Genomic DNA, 23,532 nt, shown 5'->3' with positions numbered 1-23,532 from the left:
TTCCAACATACCCCCCCGCCTCAAATCCTTGGTCATCTTATGAAAGAAGGAGATATAGACTTATGTTTACAAAATCTTTAAAAATATTATTGCAAAATGTTTTTTTTTTATGATAAAATAGTGAGTCAAAGTCTAAGATGCATAAATAGTATTGTTGCTTGCTTTCAAACTTGACTAGTATTCATTGGCTCTAGAGTTGATTTATTTTCTTATTGAGCATGAGCTACTGTTGCCTTTGTTATTGCTAGATTTTCTTGTTGTTTTTGCATTGGTTGATCAATGGGTTCTTCTAGAATCACTTCTAGCCACGTATGGAGGTGTACTTATTTTCCTAGCACATTAATCCGTTTTGCTTGTTGTTGTGCTCTTGTCTAGTAAGAACCCTCTGCCTTTGTTGATGCATGTTGACCTGAAGATGAAATTTTTGGCTCTAAGCATTGGGCCTAAAAAAATGAAAACTTGGTGGAGGAGAAGTTGGAGCACATTGTGGCTACAGTTGTGGTTGATCTTGGAGTTGACTGAATTTTATTCAATGAACATTGTGAGGAATTTTTTTTGTAAATGCTTGAGAATATTTTCCATTCATCAATAGAGTATCAGGCTTGTACCTTGAGTGGCTTCATTTGGGCAAGGTACTCCAATTTTGTTTACATTTAATGTTTCCTACGCCTTCCTCAAGATAGGACTGAATTTGTATTCTAATTTCTACACTCGTTGCACTAGTTGCTTGAGGTGCTCATGATCAAGTTGTGCTCTTTTTCCTTTGGGGAACCATTGTTGCTCTTTTTGAATCAATGTTGTTTCAATGTGATTTTCTTCATCAATTTGTTTTAATGAATCCAAGAAATGGAAATGCACCCCCAAACTATGGAACAAAGGACAAAGCCAAGGTGGGGTGACCTCGGAAAACCTGTTGAAGTCACAACCAAAGAAAAACACCACGAAGACAAATAAGGACATAAGAAAGTGACGTGAGTTCCATAAGAGCCCCACTCACAACACAAGTGAGTGTCAAGACAAGTAGTCACTGGTGGCCAAATTGAAGGCATCAGAGTCAGATGCATGTTCCAACTTTGAGTGAGAACCCGACAAGGGAATGACAAATGGAAGAAGATTATTGATGCAGAGCCCAACGCCACTGTTTCCACCACCAAGGTCGATAAGATTAATCTTGAAGCTCTAGAGGAGGGCGAGCATCTCTTCTAATCACAAATATTGGTAAAGGGTTCTCTGTCGTATTTCATTGTCGACAACGAGAGCCAAAAGAGCTTCATTTCAGAAAAGTTCATGAAGCAATTGAGCCTATCGACCACACTGCACCCACAACTATACACCATCGGATGGCTTCACCAAGTACGAGATCTCTACATCAGCCAATAGTACCACATTCCCTATATTATCAAGCCCTTCACGAATGAGGTAATGTGTGATGTTTCTCGTCTTGAAGTTTGTAATGTATTATTAGGCCAACTTTACTCGTGGAAGTGTCATGTTGTGTATGAGTCTAGGCCTCACACTTTTATTAGTACTTTGGGAAATAAGTTATATAGGATACTGGAGGTAGCCCCGCATATTGCCATTTATTTCGTCTGTGTTAAGGAATGCAGTAAGATCATCTCCCAGACGGGGAAATTTGTTTTCTATTTGATTCACTCTCAAAGTAACGGGAAGATCGTGGCAAAATCCATGGCCCTCCGAAAGGGTTCTTCCATGTAGCAGAATAGGTGGGTAAGGTCATGGAAGAATACAAGGATATATTCTCCTCACTTAGAGGGGTACCCTTGCACTGTCAGGTCAAGGATTCTATCAATTTGACTCTGAGAGCACCTCTACCCAATGGGTCGATATACGCTGCTCCATTCTGGAAAATGAAGAGATCAAGCGACAGATATAGGAGTTGCTACAAAAAGGGCACATCTGACTAAGTTCCTGACTCTTTGGGAGCTCGATTTTACTTGTACAAAACAAGGATGACACCTGGAGGGTCTGCATTTATTATCGAGCACTAAACAAAATCATTGTTAGGAATCCAATCCCACAGATTGATGACCTTCTGGACCAGCTCAAGGGGGCCAAGTATTTCAGTAAGATTGATCTGAAGTCTGGCTATCATGACCTTCAACTCCAAGGAAAGACTTTTTGAATGGTTGGTCATGCCCTTCGGGTTGAAAAATTCCTCTGCTACTTTTATGAGGTTGATGGCATCTTCTAGACCTTCACGAACTCGTTCATGGTTATTTATATGGATGACATCCTCATCTTCAACAAGAGTTGGGAGGAGTACTTGCAACACATTTGGAAAGTCCTTCAAACCATGCGACAACACAAAATTTTTGCCAACTTGGAGAAAAGCACCTTTGGCATGAGCCAAGTCTAGTGTCTAGGTTACAAATATGAACAAGGTGTGCATGTGGATCCAGCTAAGATACAAGTAATTCGGGATTGGCCAGGCTCGACCACCCTAACAGAGCTTTGCAACTTTTTGGGCCTTGTAATTTTTTTATCGAAGGTTCATGTTTAGATTCTCCCATATCACTTTGCCTTTGAGTTAAATTACCAAGGGCAGAGCGAAAGCAAAGTTTTCCTGGTTCGAGTCCCAAAGAAGGCATTCGTTGAGTTGATGCACCACCTCTGCTTCGCACATGTACTGACATTTTTAGACCTGCAACAACCATTTGAAATTGAGATAGATTCGTCTGGTCATGCTATTCATGCAGTCCTCACCTAACATGGGCATCCAATCGCCTATCATACTGAGAAACTTTCTGATACAATTCAGAAGTATCCAACCTATGATAAAGAGATGCATTCTATTGTGCAAGATTGCCAAAAATGGAAACATTACATTATGGGGAAGGAGATAGTCATCCACATCGTTCACCAACCTCTTTAGTTTATACAGACACAGGGGAAGTTGTAGAACGATCACCATCAAAATTGGTCTACATATCTCCATCAATTTCACTTGAACATTAAATTCAAAAAGGGCGGCACCAATGATGTTGTAGATTTTCTTAGCCAGCCCCCACTTACAACACAGACTACTATTCTCAACCCTTGTGGCCACAAGACCTGTAGATGATTGCAACTGTATAAAATGATCTAGAGTTTTCCACAGCATATCAGATACTAGTGGACGACAAAGTAAGTTCCCAATTTCCACCCCTAGGACGCATTATTATGCTACTTAGGCCATCTTTGTGTTCCTTCAAGCGAGCATGCCAAGTTGATTTGGGAGGCGCACTACAGTCGGGTCGCAAGATACTCTGGTATGGAGAAAAATGTGGCCATTCTATAGAAGTACTTTTATTGGCCAAAGCTTTGATAGGATGTTCAAAAATAAATCAAATCCTGCACTACTTGTGCCATCTCCAGGCCAACCATCAAGAATCAAGGCCTGTACACTCCTCCGCCTACTCCCAGCTAGCCCTGGGAATCCATCTCCATGAATTATCTGTCTCACCTACCTTCTACCAAGCATGGTATTGAATGTGTATTTGTGGTTGTGGAAAAATTTTCTAAGATGGCTGTATTGGTGGCCTGCAAGAAAAGTATCACAACAGAGGACACTACTAAACTCTTCTTTGAATGATTATGGGCATATTTTATGATCCCACATACCATTATATCTTATCAAGATAGCAAGTTCCTAAGCACATTTTGGTTGAGCCTCTGGACACTATTCGACACAAAGCTCACCAAGTCGACTGCGCAGTCCACGAACTTCCGATGAGAGCCTTCCCTACATGCAACACAACTATAACAGAGCTCTTAATAGCTTGATTGGTGACAATCCCTTTCAAGCGGGCATGGTATTTCAACCATTATGTCTGATTGATATTGCCATGCCTCATTCGACTATACAGAAAAAATCCACCCATGTATAGTCTGATGCTGATAAATCAAGTAGGTTTATTAAATGCATCCAACACATTCGCTAGTAGGTTCATGACATCTTGGATAAGTCCAATGCCAAGTACAAGCAATGAGATGACCAACATCAGGTGCCACACAAGTTTAAGGTGGGCGACAAATTTTGGTTGCATTTAGAGAAAAAACACTTTGAAGGAGCCCATCGGAAGCTTATACCACTCCAATATGGGCCTTACATCATCACCAAGGTTATGGGAGGCAATGCTTTAGAGCTCAGAATTCCCCCATTCCTTGGCCTGCACCTAGTGTTCAATGTGGACCGCCTTTAGCCATAAATTCCACAAATGATCATATCATGGACACACAAACCAAGAACAATTTCCAACAAAAGATCCAATTGTATCAGGTTGTTAAAGTTGACCAACTCCTACACCAAGGCAAGTGGCTCATCAATGACCAATTTCAACAGAAGTTTCCCCATCTCATGGAGTCACTCAATGAAATGGGGACCATTGCTTTGTAAGGGGGGAGGAATGATCCAGGTGGATATTGGAGGCCGCCTGCCTATTCCACTTGGACCCCCAACATTGTTTCTTTTAGTTTCCTTAATTGTAGGACAACTTACTATTTTTGGTAGTTTTTCAAATCCTGAACTTCCAGAGCCGTTTTGAGGCCCTAAATGATGTTTTTTTTGGAAAACAAGCAATCCCATGACAAATAATAAGGACTTGTAGTTGAAAGTTGTATTGCTCAGATAAATATTTCCAACAAGGTATTATAGGATTCAAACGAAGATCGTATGCCAAAGTTACAACCTCGAGAAGCTGATGTACTAATTTACCCCAACAGGGTCCACAAACTTTTGGCGCTTCATCTGCTAGTGTTAGGTTTCTGAATTTTTAGGGTTTTCCATTATTTCTCAATAATAAATAGGTCTTCAAGCCTCATTCTAACATAGTTCAGAAGGTATGTAGCTTCCACATCTCTTCTCAGAGATAAGCTACGTTCGCTTGAGCTAGTTTATTTCCATTTTGCATGTAAACAATTTTCATTAATTTGTTATTAATGAATTATGTTTTCGTTGTACCTTTGTGTTTCTTCTTATATTTGTATTTAATTATGTTCCTTCATAAATTTGGATCAATCGATGATGAGAAGAGTGGGAGCCAACATGTTGAGGTGTGTTCTATATGCATTGTTGGCTATGGAACTCAATAGAAGGAATTGAAAAATAAGGTAGCCTTGTCATAGAAAAAAAATTTGACCATAAAACATATGGAATTCTATGTATATGATTTCACTAAAAAACCTCCTTGTAGTGTGGATCTTGATGTACTCAATGACTTGTTGTAGATAACAACTAGTGATACAACAGCGGGAGATCGCCTTTGATTGTGTCAAAATATCGTAATTGATCTACTTTGATCAAATTTTAATGACATAATGGTAAATTATTTTGATTAGTTTGGTTAGTGAATTGAAATTTTTGATTTCTTGGAGTTTGTAAAAGCAAATTTATTGAGTCTAGTCAACTTATTATGTGAGTGTATGGTTGTTAGAAATGGCTACTCTAAAAATTTCATATTGAAGAAGAAAAAATCCAAGATAAAATTTGAACTAAGATGAAAACAAAGATGCCAAAGATGATGATGAAGATGCCCAGTATGTTCATAAGTGTAGAGGAAGATCAATTTTTTGTCATTGTGTCATTTATCTCCTGCTGACATATTTAGTGTTCTAATATCTTTGTGATGTAAAATCATTATTGAGTCTACATAAATGTGGTAACTAGAAGGGAGTTATAGCTATGTTCTTTTCTTTATGGACTCTTTTCAAGTGGTGCAATATAAGTCCTAATTGTCATGTGAAAAGAGAAAGTAAGGCTAACATGGATACATCCTATATCCACAATACTTACCTAGGTAAGTGACAAGTACATGACACCCTTTTATCTTGGTAGATGGAAGTAAATCCATAAGATAACCATTTAATCTTCATGGTCAGCTTGATATTAGGCCTTAGAGTACAACAGATTCCCGGTTGATCTAAGGTATCGATAATACATTTTTTTTCTAGTTGGTATGTGATTATTGTTATTCAAATCAAAGGAAGAGCATGGACACTTTCTAAGGTGGACATGATTTGCATTGTTCTCGCTCGAGAAAACCAAGTGTTGGGTGCATGCTAGATTTTTGTAGGTTAATGATGAGTTTGTGGTAGGGAGGAAAAAGAGGGATATTTAGAGTTTGGTCTAAGGAAATCAGGTGAAATTACTTGTAGTGGAGGCAATTCTTGTGGAAGCACTATGATAGAAAAGGAGATTGGTTGTGGTAGCAACATTGGAGATTAGGTGATGATGGATAGATATGAGTGTGTGAAATAATAAAACAAAGTCATGACGATATTGTTATGTTAGTCACATATTGTAGTTACAAGAAATCTATTACGTTTGGACGTAGTGGTCCTTGAACTGCTTATAGTACCTAGTATCTTCTTAAGTTGGAGTGTGTAGTACCCATATTTGTGTAACATGAAAAGGGAATATTTTTGAAAGACTGGAGAGGAATTCATACCCCTTTATCATGTCTATTTTAGTTTAGTAGCCTATGTTAGGGAGTTATTTAATGCTCTGAAGAGTGGACCATGTGTTGAATGGATTTATTTAATGCTCTGAAGAGTGGGCCATGTGTTGAGTGGAACATATTGGTTGTAGACTCTGAGAGGTGAATTTTTATATTCAAGGGGATTTCATCAAGAGGTTTAATGAACTATGTGCACAAAGGACATATTAGTTAACCAATGGTTGCAACGATTAGGTATCCATGTATTTTGGTGGATGGTTTTTCCTTTATATGGACGTTGATACTTTGGTGATGTCTACATGGTCGAGGTATGAAGTGAAATTTCTAGGTTGGACCATCGGAAGACTTTGCTTATAAAGAGGTCCTTCAGTGTATATTGCAACAGATGTAGATAAAGACCTTAGCTAATGAAGATTAGTAGTAGTCAATAAGGGGGGTGTTAAAATATGTAAGTTCTACTTGTCTTGTGTGTATGATCATATTCAATTAATGTGTTTATTGGTCATTATTGGTAGAGATGTAGTCTCGATGAGGTATTTGTTCTTAACTTTTCATAGGTTCTTGAGGCCTAGTTGGTTTAAGAGACTTGGTCCAACTACTTAGCTTCCTAAATTGGTATCACTAGTTCATATATTCATTCAATTAATTGTGTGTCTATGATACTTATCTATTTCGAGACAACCACTTGTGTATGTATATTTGTACTTTTCCATTGTGGGTGGACAAATTTATGTGTAATAATAGTATACTCTCCATCATCTTAGCATAAAATCCATTAAAATATTACAGTACCATAAACTCCATTGAATATTACCATAACTAAAATATTAATTTGCATAACATTATTTAAAAGAAGAAGCTTTAATTGAAATATTAATTTGCAAAGCATTATATAAAAGAACCCTTGAAAATGTGATTTTGAGGTTCTTTTATATTTTTTTTATCTTAAATTTTAATAATATTTGTAAAATTTTGAATAAATATTATTTTTAGCAAATATTAGTATATAATTGATTGTTTTTTAAGGGTAGATTTGTTGGTAATAAAATGTGTTGTTAAAGTATTTTTTATTGATTCAAGTTTAGTTTAACATGTGTGCTAGATGTTGTGCTGGTTCAAGTTTGGCTTAATTGGTGTGTCATGTTCGAGGTGTGTTGTGCACTGACAAATTATAGTGGTAGAAGTGGCAATCAACCTCATGTCAAGATAATTAGTACAAAAGTGGCTCCCATTGGAGTACTATGTCATGTCAAAATAAGGCTTGCAGATGAGTAAGAAAGTAATAATTAAAACCTCTAAGCATTTAAGATACAGTCAATTGACAAATAAATTTATATATATGATTATTTTTTTAATAAAAATTTAAAACCAATTATATATCTATATATATATAAAGAAAGATATATTATTTAATTTAATTTATTTATTATAAATTTATTTTAAACATGTATTATCAAATATTTAAAAACAATAATAAAAATATGAATTAAATAATTAAAAAGTTATATATTAAAGAAATTAATTTGATCAATATTTAATAAATTCAAATAAATTATATTTGGATAATAAAAAAATATCAATAATGTATCACTTTTAAAAATTATATTTGAGTGAAAAAAATAATAATAATTCCTCCCCATAATAATAAGTAATTACTTTATAAAATGGTTGCTTTATTTCTAATGGTATTATTTGTTTTAACAACTAAAAATCCAATTTTTAAATTCCTATATTTTAAAGAGATATAAAATTAACTAAAACCAATTTGTTGACTAAGAGTTTTTGAGTGGTGTTTTTTTTGGTCAAATCTTTATCTTTATTGTTTAAATTGGGTTTTGAAAAACTATGAATTGAACACTTAACAAACCATTAAAACATTAACATTTCGGAGAATTCACACCTTAAACTTATAATATCTATTATTACATATTCCTTGAGCTTATTTCTTAAGCTTATGACTTATTACTCATTTCTTCCCATACTAGTTGAGTTAAGAGATATCGATAGGAGTAAACTTAACCATTTGATTTCGTTCTGGTTAATGAAGTTTATTAAATATTTCAAAGATATTCTAGATTATATCTTTGGAGAATATTCTAGAATTGCCACCTCTCTTGACCATTAGATTCCGAAAATATCACGAAATTGCAATCCCATCCTATATCCTTTGTAAATAATACTTTATTCACATATTTAATTGCAGCTGGTTACATTTGAAGTCCGCCTCCAATTACAAACCCAACACTGTACTAACGATTGGATGATTTGAGTGAATGAGAATTGCGACAGTGAGTCCACTGCAGACATAGAGTCCAGGCTGTGTTAGCGCGTAATGTGAATCTCTCTTTAATTACAGCACGAGATGCAATCTATTAATATGTAATTAGAACACGAGACTCAATCGATTAATGTACGTAGCCTAATGATTGAATTTGACGGGTATCACCCGTGGATGGGTTGTCCCGATTTGAAATTCCAATGGACTCACCGATTAGCTCATTTCCTTTTCATACTATTCACTAGATCCTTATAATGTGAAATTCAACGAATATGAGGAAAAAGCAACAAGCAAACCATGTGGTTAATTCGTTTATATTTTATCGGGCCCATTCAAATTTGTTATTTCAAATCCTCTTTGCTTATAATATTTTTAAATCAAAAATATAAATTTTGGTCAAGGATACTTTTACTTTTTATACAACTTAATTAATAAAGTATTATTTTGAGAGAAATTTGAGGAAGAGTTAAGAAACTCTGTAGAGATGTCTAATCTAGTTTCTTCTAAAAAAAATTTCAATATGAATAATTGTGGAAATATGTATTCTTTTAATTTTTTTTTATTTTTTTTTCTTAAGATAATATATTTTATTGGTAAAGACTATTTACGTATGTATTTAAATGAGAGAAAAATAGAGATAAAAGATGCTATTATATATTGGTTAATTCATTATATTAATTCTATAAATGAATTGTCCACCTAGTTTATATTGCACATAAATAACATTACAATATATAGGTTTTAGAATAAGCAAACAACTATCATGAATATCAACGTGATTAAGTTATTAATATGATTAAACAAATTAATAAAATTAAGCATAACATTGTTGTAGTATAAGTTATAATTAATTGTAATATATGATATTAACATTTAAATTATTGTGCTCCCTATTAGCTCATGATCTAGTGAAGTGTTAAGGCATTCTTTATGATGTTATTGATCCAAACCTCAAGTAGTCTTTTGTGTTATGCGTTGGGCCATGTGGGTATGCTTAGAGGCTATAGTAGTAGCGAATGAGCCTTGTGTGACACAAGTATGAGCTCACCTATTGTAATGTAGGGGATTGTAGAGAACAGTTACCCTAAGAAAAGCAATACAAAATAAAATATACAATATTATACAAGTACACAAATGAATAAAAAGTGGAAAAAATAGTAATGAGAGAACCAGTAATATGCACTTTATTGATATATTACCACAACAACAATTATAATCCTTCTTCTCTATTACATATTTATACTTGTTATTCAGTTACAAAAAAAAATGCTTTCATTAGTAAGCCTAACTGCGAGATTGACTAACTTCCAATTCTGACTAGAAAATCAACTTCGCTTTAATCTTGGTTGATTATTATGTCTAGCTGATATAGTTGAATCTCTCTTCCAACATACCCCCCCGGCCTCAAATCCTTGGTCATCCTAAGAAAGAAGGAGATATAGACTTATGTTTACGAAATCTTTAAAAAAATGATTGCAAAATGTTTTTTTTTACTATGATAAAATAGTGAGTCAAAGTCTAAGATGCATAAATAGTATTGTTGCTTGCTTTCAAACTTGACTAGTATTCATTGGCTCTAGCGTTGATTTATTTTCTTATTGAGCATGAGCTACTGTTGCTTTTGTTATTGCTAGATTTTCTTGTTTTTTTTGCATTGGTTGATCAATGGGTTCTTCTAGAATCACTTCTAGCCATGTATGGAGGTGTACTTATTTTCCTAGCACATTAATCCATTTTGCTTGTTGTTGTGCTCTTGTCTAGTAAGAACCCTTTGCCTTTGTTGATGCATGTTGACCTGAAGATGAAATTTTTGGCTCTAAGCATTGGGCCTAAAAAATGAAAACTTGGTGGAGGAGAAGTTGGAGCACATTGTGGCTACAGTTGTGGTTGATCTTGGAGTTGACTGAATTTTATTCAATGAACATTGTGAGGAATTTTTTTTTGTAAATGCTTGAGAATATTTTCCATTCATCAATAGAGTATGAGGCTTGTACCTTGAGCGAATTCATTTGGGCAAGGTACTCCAATATTATTTACATCTAATGTTTTCCTACGCCTTCCTCAAGATAGGACAAAATTTGTATTCTAATTTCTACACTTGTTGCACTACTTGCTTGAGGTGCTCAGGATCAAGTTGTGCTCTTTTTCCTTTGGGGAACCATTGTTGCTCTTTTTGAATCAATGTTGTTTCAACATAATTTTCTTCCTCAATTTGTTTTAATAAATCCTACCATGCATGATGGCTATCTTTCTTTTGATGTCAAATATTTATTAAGCCTCTTTATACCTTTAGGCAACCGAAAGTTGATGAAAAATATGATACCAGGTTTTTTTTTCATTGTCATAATGTTCTCCATTGCTACTTCTTAAGGTTGTCTAGTTTCCTTGAAGTTATTATATTCATCCTACAAATTCGTGGCAGTACATGGTCAACTTCTAGTCTTTTATTTTCATGTTGTAGTTGTTTATTCTCCCCATACAAATGAATGTTGATATCTACTAATTTTTGTACTAAATGATGCAAAAAATCAAGTCAAAATATCTCAATACTAAATGGGTTGACGTGTAGTTTATCATGGGCCAAATCTCTACACATTTTCCATATTTATTTCTCTTTATTCCCTCTTGTATACATTTTGTCACAATATTTCACTAATATTCTTCATCTAGATACAAATTATTTGGAAACCTCACTATATAAATCCAAAATTTGAGTATATGAAGCTCAAACTATACTAAAAACACATTTGTTTGAGGATCTTATTCTTCCACAAGTCTATAGACTATTTAGCTATTTGATGGTTTATTCTTATCTATCTACTTTTCTATATATATATATATATATATATATATATATATATATATATATATATATATATATTTTCTTTGAGTCTAATAGTTGTTGTGATGGAATTGGTGTTTTTTCGAAATTGGTTTGGAAGTGGTGGAGCCATGGTTGTAGTGGTGGTCATTCTCTCTGTTGATTTATGTGTTTGTTCCTTTGTCTTTGTCAGCTTAGTCAACTATTTATTCAACCCCCTTTCTATTGTAGTTGTCTTCTCTTGATGTTCTTGATCCTTCTGTTTTATGGCAACTTGTTCCTTAGGTTGATAATCTATTATTTATTTTTCTATTTGGTTAGCCATGTGTTGGTCAATCGATTGATTAGTCCATTATTGGATTGACTGATTTGTCAATTAATATTGAGTTCCCTTGTCATGGACTGACTCATATTCTTGACTTGGCAAAGGATTGTCTTTGTTCTTTTTACTACCATTATTCTAATTTTCCAACTCTAAACATTTTCGTTTTTTTCTGTGTGTTGATTATTATTCTTCATTGTTCTCTAGTGGTCATGATTAGGTCATGTATTATTGTCATTCTATGAATTTTAGTCTATTTAGATGCTATCATCATTAGATTGAATGTACTTTCCCTCATATTTTACACTATGAGTCTTTAATATTGGCTTGTCTGACTTAGTGTGTTTAGATGACTTAGCCAACTAATTATGAGAAATCAGTTATATTTATGGGGATACTTTGGTGCATGGGGGATTAAGTGGAGGAGAAATACCATAGCACGTGTGTTCATATTAGGGGATAAATATTGAGGAAAAAATGACTTAATATATTGAGCATATAATAGGGGGTAAAGGGTTTTTATATGTTGTGTATAAAAAATGGAGCTCAAAGCTAATAAAAAAATATAAGGGGTATAAAAAATTATAATAAAAAAATGGATACTTACAATAGCTAGTGAAAGTAAGGGTTTTTTAAATTGGAAAGGTGCATTGGGTTCATATTGGTAGGGGGTTAAATAAAGTGATTTTTAGAGGTATTTTCCAATATATAGTCAAATTAAGGGCATTTTTTAGCATGTCATGAACACACATGCTATGACATAGGTTCATTAAGTGGAAATCCCATTCTTTGGTGGACTCAACCTGGGGTAAATCATTTGTTGAGTAAATTTTGGTCAACACCATGGTAGAGTGTTTCATTTAGGGATTTTTGGGAACAATATTTGTCTACTTACACACTTGGGTTTCCTTTGCACTATTAGTGGGAGGATTTCAAGTTCTAGCAGTCGGAGACATCAGTTGCTACTCTAATTTTTGTTTCTTTTCTCTCCTAGTCTCCCTTTTCTTTTGCAAGGTGATATTTTTTTTAATACTTCAACATTTTTTTTTCTTTTTCCCGAGCTATGGCTTCACCATATGCAGGTCAAAAATTTGACCGAAGGACTTGGGTTGTGTAAGCTCACTCACATTGGGTCAACTTACCTTTCTAATTAGTTTTATGAAGGACTTGTTGGGAAACATTTTCTAAAATTTTCTTCCTTTTTGGATGCTAAAATTCCATTATGTTGACATCTTGAAGGATCTCTTTCCAATCAATAAAGGGTTTTGCTTTAAGTGGCTCTTCCCTATTCAACCCCTTTCATTTTCTTATTATGGTTTTCTTTGAAGGTAATACAACTTGATTGTCTAAGTCAACCAAAAAAAAAATATTGTTAAAAATAGAGGCAGTGTGGGAAAAAACATAATCATGGAAACAAAAAACATAAAACACATGAATAATTTGTCCCATAAAACTCAAATCTAAGAAAAACCTACTAACAAACATATTAATATCTTATGGTTTAAATGCAGCCATGCAAAGTGAGCAGTCCGTTGAACTCAAGTACATTACAATGTAGAATCCCCAAGCATTTTAGAGGCTTCATCACATGTAATCCATGGTCACTAATACCACGGGCCATGAAAATCATGTGCTCAAAACCACCACTATGGACCTAATGACTTTGACTCCATTACTGACTCAAGTTTACCCTAGCGTTCCCCCCTTTAAAATTGACTTGGGAAATCCACATGATCTCCTTTGATTTTTTATTTGGATTGGATAATTATATTGTTTTCCATCCATCTTGATGATTTTAGAGTGGAAAAAGTGGAGGACTAAGCTCAAAGGACCCTTTTTACCGGTGTGACCCAATTTAGCAAATTGGGGTCTTAAACCTTCCGGGGTCATTTAGAGGCATTAAACAACATTTTTTAGGGTAAATGTTTGTTTCTTTTGTGAAAAAACTTTCTTTCTTATTATGCACAGAAATACCTTTCCAAGGGCGCAAGAATCACATTAATCAGAGTCCGTATGTGAAAGTTAGGCCACTTAGAAGTCGATCTTTATGTTTTCACCACCATAACTTGAGAGGATGCCACATATGCCCCCATTATTCATGGAAAATGGGCTAGCGACGCGATTATGATGAAGAATACTCTATAAGAGTCTATATTATAACTCTGGTTAAGAGTTGAGGTAGTCAAACCTAACCACTAGTAGGCTGTTGGGTTGTGTTATAACCAGGCCACTAGGAGGAAAATGGTTTCCATTCTTTCAAGTGCATTTGTTCCATAACTAAGAAAAATTAGCCATGAGGGATAGGAGATAGAGCACATAGAGATGATTTGTGCAATATAGTAGTCCACAAGCCACAGACCATACTACTTTGTACTTGTAGCCATATTTCCATTCAAAGAAAGAGAGCAAAGCAACCTCACCTTCTAGCTAGGTTTTTCTCCCGAAATGGTTTCTCAGGTCATATCACATGTCAAATGTGTTTGTGAGCTTTTATTTTTTTGTTCTCCATTGTCTACATAATTATAATTCGCATGCATATTCTATTAACAAAAATCTACAGATCTATAAATCTAAAGAGAAAGAAAACTATAATAGCATATATATATATATATATTTTAAGTATAACTTTATCAGATTTGTTGTGACAAACTGTCCATTGGAATATCCATTGTAGTTTATGGATAATATTGGTATCAGAGCAATTTTCTTTGGTTATATTATGCATATTTTTAGGGGATCTAGATTGGCTAGGTAAAAAATCATAAAACCCTTATCATGGTCGATGAATCCATGAATGACGCTCAAGATCCTACAGAGGAGAGGTTTTCATTTCTAGAACAACAGTCTCAGATATAAATCATAATTTAAATCTCCTCATGGAATCCCTGAGAAATAAGCTTGGGATATTTGGATAAGATGGAGATTCTAATGCAGAGGACAAATCAGAGGGGAGATTAGGAGATCGGGAAGAAACGAAGAACCAACTGAAGAAAGAACCAGAAAAATATCAACCAAGTTCAAGTGTCATGAATCATTCACATTCCCTCTACAAAATGGAACTAAAGGTCGATATCAAGTCGTACCATGGTGAAATTGATGCTATAAAGCTAAATCACTAGCTCCAGTGACTAGAAGTTTATTTTAGTGTCCATCAAATTAAGGAAGGACAAAATATTTCATTTGTGTGGCTGAAATTACAGGGTCATGCCTTGAAATGGTAGAAAATCCACATGGATACCATGAGGTTGGAGGGAGAAGCTCCTAGTGACTAAGTGGGAGGACTTAAAAACCATCATAAATTCAAAGTTTAACCCTATTGGGTATGAAGAGGACTAGTCGATTTGATAAAACTACTTCAGGAAAAAGCAAGGGAAAAGCATGCAGGAATACACCACAAAGTTTATAAAGATGGCCATAATGTTTCTTATCTCCCCAAAGAACCTAGATGTACTCCTAAAATATTTTGGGGGCCTACACCGCCATCTGCAGGAGTAAGTGATATTGTTTAAGCCCAGATTGGTGGATGCGGCTTATTTATATGCACAATACTTGGAAAACATAGGTCCAAAGAAAAGAAAATCTAGTGGATCAAAGAAGAAGGAGAAATAGAACACTTTTAAAGAGGGGAAGAAGAAGCATAAAGGGGGAATATAAACAGACGGCAACCATGACACATCAATGCAAATATATTAGAAACCACTACAACCAATGCAACATTGACTACCATACAAAGGAGAAGTGTTGGAAGTTGCATCCAAAGCTTAACCCTAAGAGAAAAAGTAAAGACAAAGGTTGAATTTGCCTAAGGTGGCTTGCTCACAGTGGTTGCAAAATAGAGGTTCGGACTATGGGCTGGTATGCCTTCACAGAAGGTTGAGAGGACCTATGTGAAGCTAGTTGGATGCGTTCATCCTTGCAGATAAAAAATCCCCGCAACAAAACCTATTTTTCTTTTCATTTATGCATCACTACATATCAACATGGAAAAGATGAATTGAATTTGAGAAAGTTGATCTATCGTTTGTTAAGGACTATATCTATGAAATGGAATTCCTTTTAAGCTGCAACAAACTTAAGGAAACAAGATAACAACTGTAGGTGCTTCCAAGAAATCATAAACAATGATCTAGCTAAGAATGAACCCTAAGTTATGTAATGACCAAAAGACAAAATTTGTTTTTGGGGTTGTGAGAGTGGGGCCCTCTAATAATGATCCCATGAGGGAGATGAGATAGAGGCCAATGTCACAAGATCTTCTGAATTACTTTCCTTCACTACTGCACCATTGATCTACCTCTTCAAACTGGTGGAAACTAGGTTAAGCAATAATTTAAATACTTGTTAAGCTAAACAAAACGTAAATAAACTTCAATAGTTAACTATCATTTTAATCTAAGAGTACAGATACAAAAAGAGGAACGTTTTCTGCTAGGGTTGGGCCCTAACCCAAGAGCTTCATCCCTCTGAGTCAACTCAGTGCTAGATCAAAACATAATTCTCATTATCTTCAAAATGTCAATTACAATTTAACAATAACAGTCACAATGTTTTAGCTCAAAATGGCTTCTTGGATACAACAAAAAATAGAGTCCTAATGAGTCCCTTGACTCTCTTATTTATACAAATTGAAGCTCCCAACAACTCCCTAGGAAATAGGGATACTTGGCTCCCTAAATCGAGAATGAATCTTTCTTAACTGTCATTGGCTTGGCTGCCAATGGACTCAATTTGTTTGGTTTCTAGTAACTTCGAGTTGATGAGATATGGTGGAGGAATCTTCGAATGATTTGAGGACTCAAGGAGGGAGACCAATATCCTAAAATCTCTCTTTCTTTCCCACTTTGAGTTCCTGCACTTAATTCAACCCAAAACTACTCCAATTTATGCATTTAATACATATTAGGCCACATGACATAGTAATTCACCTTCACCCTTCTCACTAAGCAAAATATAACAAAATATGTAAACAAATGTGATAAAAGTCAATTTTAATAAGTTGGAGAGTGGAATTGTGACCCATATAGTTTACCTATTGATGAGACTCATCAGTTATAACCTTGGGAAGTTGGCTGCCCAACTAACCCCAACGGGGCCCACAAACTCTTAGCGTTCCATCTCCTATGGTTAGGGTTTGGTTTGTTTAGGGTTTTCCCTTGTTGTTCAATAATAAAAGGGCCCTAGAGCCTCATTGTAACACAATTCATAGGCATGTAGCCACCGCATCTCTTCTCATAGATAAGCTACCATCGCCCGAGGTAGTTTATTTCCATTTCTCTATGTAAGAATATTTTAGTTGTTTGATATTAATGAAATGAAGTTTTTATTTTTCTTGCATCTTTGTGGTTATGTGTATATCTATATTTTGTTGCATTCCTACATAAGTTCAGATCATTGGTATCAGGGTGGTCTACTCTTTCTTTGTTTTTCTTTGCATGTCCCCAATGAGGTCAGGGTATAAGGAGTTAGGGCTCGAACTAGTTGAACCTTTGCAAGACCAACCTCACAAACCCCGACGACCTCCCGTGGTGGAAGAAAAGAAAGATGAGGGGGTAGGAGATCCTTTCAAAATATTGGTAGAGGAAGCCCTCGAGCGATGAAGGAATGCACTAATGGATAACTTAGCCCAAATCCTTCGGCGACTACCCACAGGTGATGCATCTTCATCCAACAACCACTCTAGAGGTGCCACTCCTTTTAAGGTACAGGTTAACTTTAACATTCCCATATTTGAAGGCCATATAGATTTATACGCCATAGATACATGGTTAAATATATTGGAAAGTTATTTTACAGTTCATGACTTTTTGAATTAGGAAAAGATTACTTTTTCACTCCTCAAAGTTGCCCCACATGTCAAGGACAGGTGGGAAACCTACTATGAAAGAAAGGATGAGAGGGAATCCTCACTATTTTCAGTCGCACCCACTTGGAATTATTTACGAGACGCCATCAAGGAACAATATTACCCTGTCGGGAGTTCAGAAGATAAATACATAAAGTGGACCACGCTGTGGGAGGGAATAGACCAAGATGTGTTGGATTTCACAAATGTTTCCATACCCTTCGCACGAAGCTAGGTATCAAGGATTCTGAGTAGCATTTGGTACTTAAGTATCATAACTATCTACACAAATACATCCAGGATGAGATGGAGTTCATGGAAATCTCCTCGCTTGGCACCGCCTATCGATACGTTGTCAAGATGGAGCATAAATTCAAACAGAAGAAGCGATACTTTGGATTTGCAAATCCGAAGCAAGGGAAAGGTGCCCCCAAACCACAGAACAAAGGAAAAATCTAAGGTGGCACGACCTAGGACAACCTGCCGAAGCTGCAAGAAAAGAATAACACCACGAAGACAAAGAAGGACATAGGGAAATGGTGTGAGTTCCATAAGAGCCCCACTCAAAAAACAAGTGAGTTTCGAGCCAAACTATCACTAGTGCCTGAGATTAAGACTTTTGAATTAGATTCATGTTCTAACTATGAGTCAGAAACTGACAAGGGGAATGACAAAGGAAACATATTATCGATGCGGAGCCTAGTGCCATCATTGCCACCACCAAGATCCAGAAGGATGAGCCCGAAGATCTAGAGGATGGAGCATCTCTTCCATTCACATATGTAGGTGAAGGGTTCTCCGTTGTAGTTCATTGTTGATAGTGTGAGCCAAAAGATCTCATTTTAGCAGAGGTCATGAAGCAGTTGGTCCTACCAACCGCAACACACCTGCAGTCGTACACCATCGGGTGGCTTCACCAAGGACGAGATCTCCACATCAACTAACAATGTCGCCTTCCCTACAGAATTAAGCCCTTCATAGATGAGGTATTGTATGATGTTTCTCCTCTTGAAGTTTGTGATGTATTATTAGGCCAACCATACTTGTGGAAGCATCGTGCTATGTATGAGTCTAGGCCTCACACTGTTATTATTACTTTGGGCAATAAGTTATATAGGATACCATAGGTAGCACTACCTACCACCATTTCTTTGATCATGCCGAAGCAATGCAGTAAGATCGTTTCCCAGATCGAGATTTTTTTTCTCCTTATAATTCGCCCTTAGGGAAGGAAGAAAATCGTGACCACGTCCTCTAGACAGAGTTCCTCTGCACGGAAGAAACAAGTGTACAAGGTTATGGAGGAGTATAGGGACATCTTCACCTCACCCACAAGGGTGGCTCTAAACTACCAGGTTAAGCACTCCATCGATATGACCCCAGGTGCACCAATCTATCGATGCTTTTGTAGGTTTTAACCCCATACATAAATTACCTGCATACGAATTCTAAAACATAGAAAATAAACAATGCAAGAGCATTACACATAAAACACATATACATAGATATTTTCCCATGGATCCCAAAACCGAGACTACCAGATTGATTTTTCATTTTGTTCCTTTCAATGTTACAATACATATATATACATGCTGAAGCATCAAATACCATGGACCGAAAACCATCGCGCCCAAAACCATGTGCAAAAACCATGCACAAAACCATAGGTAGGTTCGCCCCACCTAATATAGGGTCCAAAAAAAAAAATTCCCCGGGGCACTGCCCTGGACCTTGTAGAGGGGGGCCACCTACCCCCGTCTAACCCCCCGGTTAACTAGGGCAGCTAGTCGTGGAAAGAATATAACACAATCCAACAGATTTGTTCTGGAGAACGATGAAATCAAGAGGAAAATTCAGGAGCTATTGCAGAAAGGGAACATTAGGCCAATTTCATCACCTTGTGGGAGCCCGGTCGTGTTGGTACAAAAGAAGGAAGGGACCTGGAGACTCTATATTGACTATCGAGCGTTGAACAAGATCACTGTCCAGAATAGGTATCCAATCCCATGGATTGATGACCTTATGAACCAACTCAAGGGGGGGAAATATTTCAGAAAGATTGACTTGAATTCTAGTTATAACCAACTACTGATTGAACCCTTCGATGTGTGGAAAATTGCCTTCAAATCCAAGGAGTGCCTTTTTTAATGGCTGGTCATGCCTTTTGGGTTGATGAATGCCCCTACAACCTTCATGAGGCTGATGGAAGAAATCTTGTGACCCTTCACCAAATCTTTTATGGTGGTGTATTTCGATGGCATTCTAATCTTCAACCAAAATTGGGAAGAGCACCTCCACCATATTTGATATGTCCTCAAAACCCTACGGAAACACAAGTTGTGTGCCAACTTGGAGAAATGCACTTTTGGCATGACCTAGGTTCAATATCTGGGGTACATCATTGATGAGTGGGGTGCGCATGTGGACACAGTCAAGATACAAGTCATTCGTGATTGGCCAAACTCAACCACTCTAATAGAGATCTGCATCTTTCTGGGTCTTTCCAACTTCTACTGCAGGTTCGTGTTGGGGTTCTCTCATATCACTTGGCCTTTAAGCCAAGTCACTAAGGTAGGAGCGAAAGTAAAGTTTTTTTGGCCTGAATCCCAAAAAAAGGTGTTTTTCTTGTTGAAGCATCGCCTTTACTCTGCACCAGTGCTCACATTACTAGACCTGCAATAACCATTTGAGATCAAGGCAGATGCCTCCGACTATGCTATGGGTGCAATTCTTACTCAATAGAGGCATCCAGTGGTATATCACAGTGAGAAACTTTCAAACACAGTCTAAAAGTATGCAACCTATGACAAAGAGATGTATTTCATTGCGCAAGCCTTCTAACAATGGAAGCATTACATTCTGGGGAAGGAAACGATCATACACACAGACCACCAACCCCTATAGTGCATACAGACATAGGGGAAGTTGGGAAACGATCGCCATAAAAAAGGGTCCACATACTCGTAACAGTTCCATATGAACATTAAGTACAAGAAGGGAAGTACCAACAATGTTGCATACTACGTCAGCCGACCGTTGATCATGGCGCTGACCATTGTGCTCGACTCTTGTGGGCACGAGACTATTGGGTGGTCGCATATTTACAAGAGTGATCCATAATTTTGTAACACATACTAGACGCTCCTAGAAGGCAAGCAAGTTCGAAATTTTCACCTCCATGATGCATTATTATGCCACCTAGGACACCTCTGTGTTCCTTCAAGTGAGTGTGCCAATATTATTTGGGAGGCGCACTACAATTAGGTCGCTAGACATTTCGGGGTAGAGAAAATAGTGGTAGTGTTGTAGAAGTATTTTTATTGGCCAAACCTTTGACAAGATGTGGGGAAGTACATCAGATCCTACACTTCCTGCACCATTGCCAAATTGACCATCAAAAAGCAAGGCCTATATACTCCTCTGCCTACTCCTATTCGATCTTGGGAATCCATCTCCATGGATTACATGTCGGACCTTCCTTCTACTAAGCATGGCAATGACTATGTTTTCTTGGTCGTCAACATATTCTCTAAGATGGCCATTCTGGTGGCCTGCAAAAAGAGTATCATAGCAAAAGCCACTGCTAAGATCTTCTTTGAACGAGTGTGGGTACACATAAGGATCCCACAATCCATTATCTTAGATCAGGACAACAGGTTCCTAAGTACATTTTTTTCAAGTATCTGGTCGATGCTGGATACCAAGCTCAATAAGTCCACGACTTTCCACCCCCAAACTGATGGCCAAATAAAGGTCATCAACAAGATGATTGTACACATTTTCTGCGTGTACAACTTGAAGCATCCATGCATATGGAATGAAAACCTCCCCTATGTTCAACACAGTTACAACAAAGCTCTCCATAGCTCAACTGGCCACAACCCTTTTCAAGTGGGATTGGGATTCCAGACACTACATCCCATTTATGTGGCCATACCATTTGCAACTACTTAGGCATATTTGGCTCATGTTCAATCAGAAGTTGATAGGGCTAAAAGCTTCATTGAGCACATTCAACACATTTGCTAGTAGGTCCATGACATATTGGATAGATTCAATGCTAAGTACAAGCAGCGACATGATAATCATAGAGTTCCACACAAGTTCTAGGTGGGCGACAAAGTTTGGCTACATCTGTAGAAGGAACGCCTCATTGGGTCCCACCGCAAGCTTTTCCTGCTCCGATATGGGTCATACACCATCATCAAGCTTGTCGGGGACAATGCCTTCAAGCTCAACATTCCACCGCTCCTTGGCCTGCACCCAATATTCAATGTGGACCACTTTTGGCCATACTTTCCACCGTTGTTAGACACATCCGACATTGCAGAACAACTCACACCAACAGATTTAAATCCAGACTAGATGGAATAGGCCACAACTAATCTGATCATGGACATGCAAATCAATAACTCTCACCAATAGAGGATCCAACTATATTGAGTTATCAAAGCAAGACAACTCCTTCACCAAGGAAAGTGTCACCAAGCTTGTCGGGGACAATGCCTTCAAGCTCAACATTCCACTGCTCCTTGGCCTGCACCCAATATTCAATGTGGACCACTTTTGGCCATACTTTCCACCATTGTTGGACACATCCGACATTGCAGAACAACTCACACCAACGGATTTAAATCCAGACTAGATGGAATAGGCCACAACTGATCGAATCATGGACATGAAAATCAAGAACTCTCACCAATAGAGGATCCAACTATATTGAGTTATCAAAGTGGGACAACTCCTTCACCAAGGGAAGTGGTTCATCAAGGACCAGGTTCAATAGAAATTTCCTCACTTCATGGAGGCTCTGCACGTAATTGGGACCATTACTTCCTAAGGAGGGAGGACTGATCCTGGTGGATATTGGTGGCCACCCGCCTATTCCACCTATACCTCTAGTCGGTCTCATTAGTTTCCTTGTTTATAGCAGCATTTACTATTTTTAGTAGTTTTTTTTGAGTCCTGAACTTTTGGAGCAATTTTGACCCCCTAAACGAAATTTTTTTGAGGTCCGCAGTAGGCTTGTGGTCAAAGGAATGGGCTTGAACTTGTCACAAATCGTATAGTACTCGAAAATATCTTTCCAATGAGCTATCATACATGCCAAACAGAGATAATATGACTAAGTTACGACCTCGAGAAGTTGGTTGCCCAACTAACCCCAATGGGGCCCACAAACTCTTGGTGTTCCATCTCCTGGGGTTAGGGTTTTGGTTGTTTATGGTTTTCCCTTGTTGTCCAATAATAAAAATGCCATTGATGCTCATTATAACTGTTGGGCCTCCAAATTAACCTTAATTTTCACTCCATTTTCACCTTTTATCTTCATTTTGTCATCTCATTTCACCATATTATCATTACATTACCCTATATTTCTATTACCATATGAGTTTATATTCTCATTTTCCAAAGTTATTAATTTTATGTATTTAGAGTGAATTTATGATTAAAAGTTAGAGAAATAACATGTATTTGCTTATACCTAAAAGTGGCTTGAGTTTGATGACAAGTGTAGATCATTTGGAAGCTTCCAAGGCACCCTTATGTGGCCTCCCAAGATCAAATTCGAATTTCAACTCAAGAGGTGGACCATATTCCAAGGAGAAAGATCATGGAGATTTTGATGTGTCATGGGATTTGTTTCTAGTATTTAGGGATAAGTTGAGACAAGTGTGGGTCTAGTAGATATTTAAGGATCTACATTTATTGAGTAGATATCCCTAATTCATGTATAAATAAGAGGAGCATCCTCCAAATCATGTAATGAAGGAGAGGAGGGAGAGAACAATTATGGAATAGGCCACAACTGAT

The sequence above is a fragment of the Pinus tabuliformis genome, chromosome 1_2 (assembly GCF_031772625.1).
Source record: "Pinus tabuliformis cultivar Carrire ecotype Pingquan chromosome 1_2, CPIR1, whole genome shotgun sequence".
Taxonomy (NCBI): Eukaryota; Viridiplantae; Streptophyta; class Pinopsida; order Pinales; family Pinaceae; genus Pinus; species Pinus tabuliformis.
The sequence above is the reverse complement of the archived record's forward strand: the minus strand, read 5'-3'. Positions refer to the sequence as shown.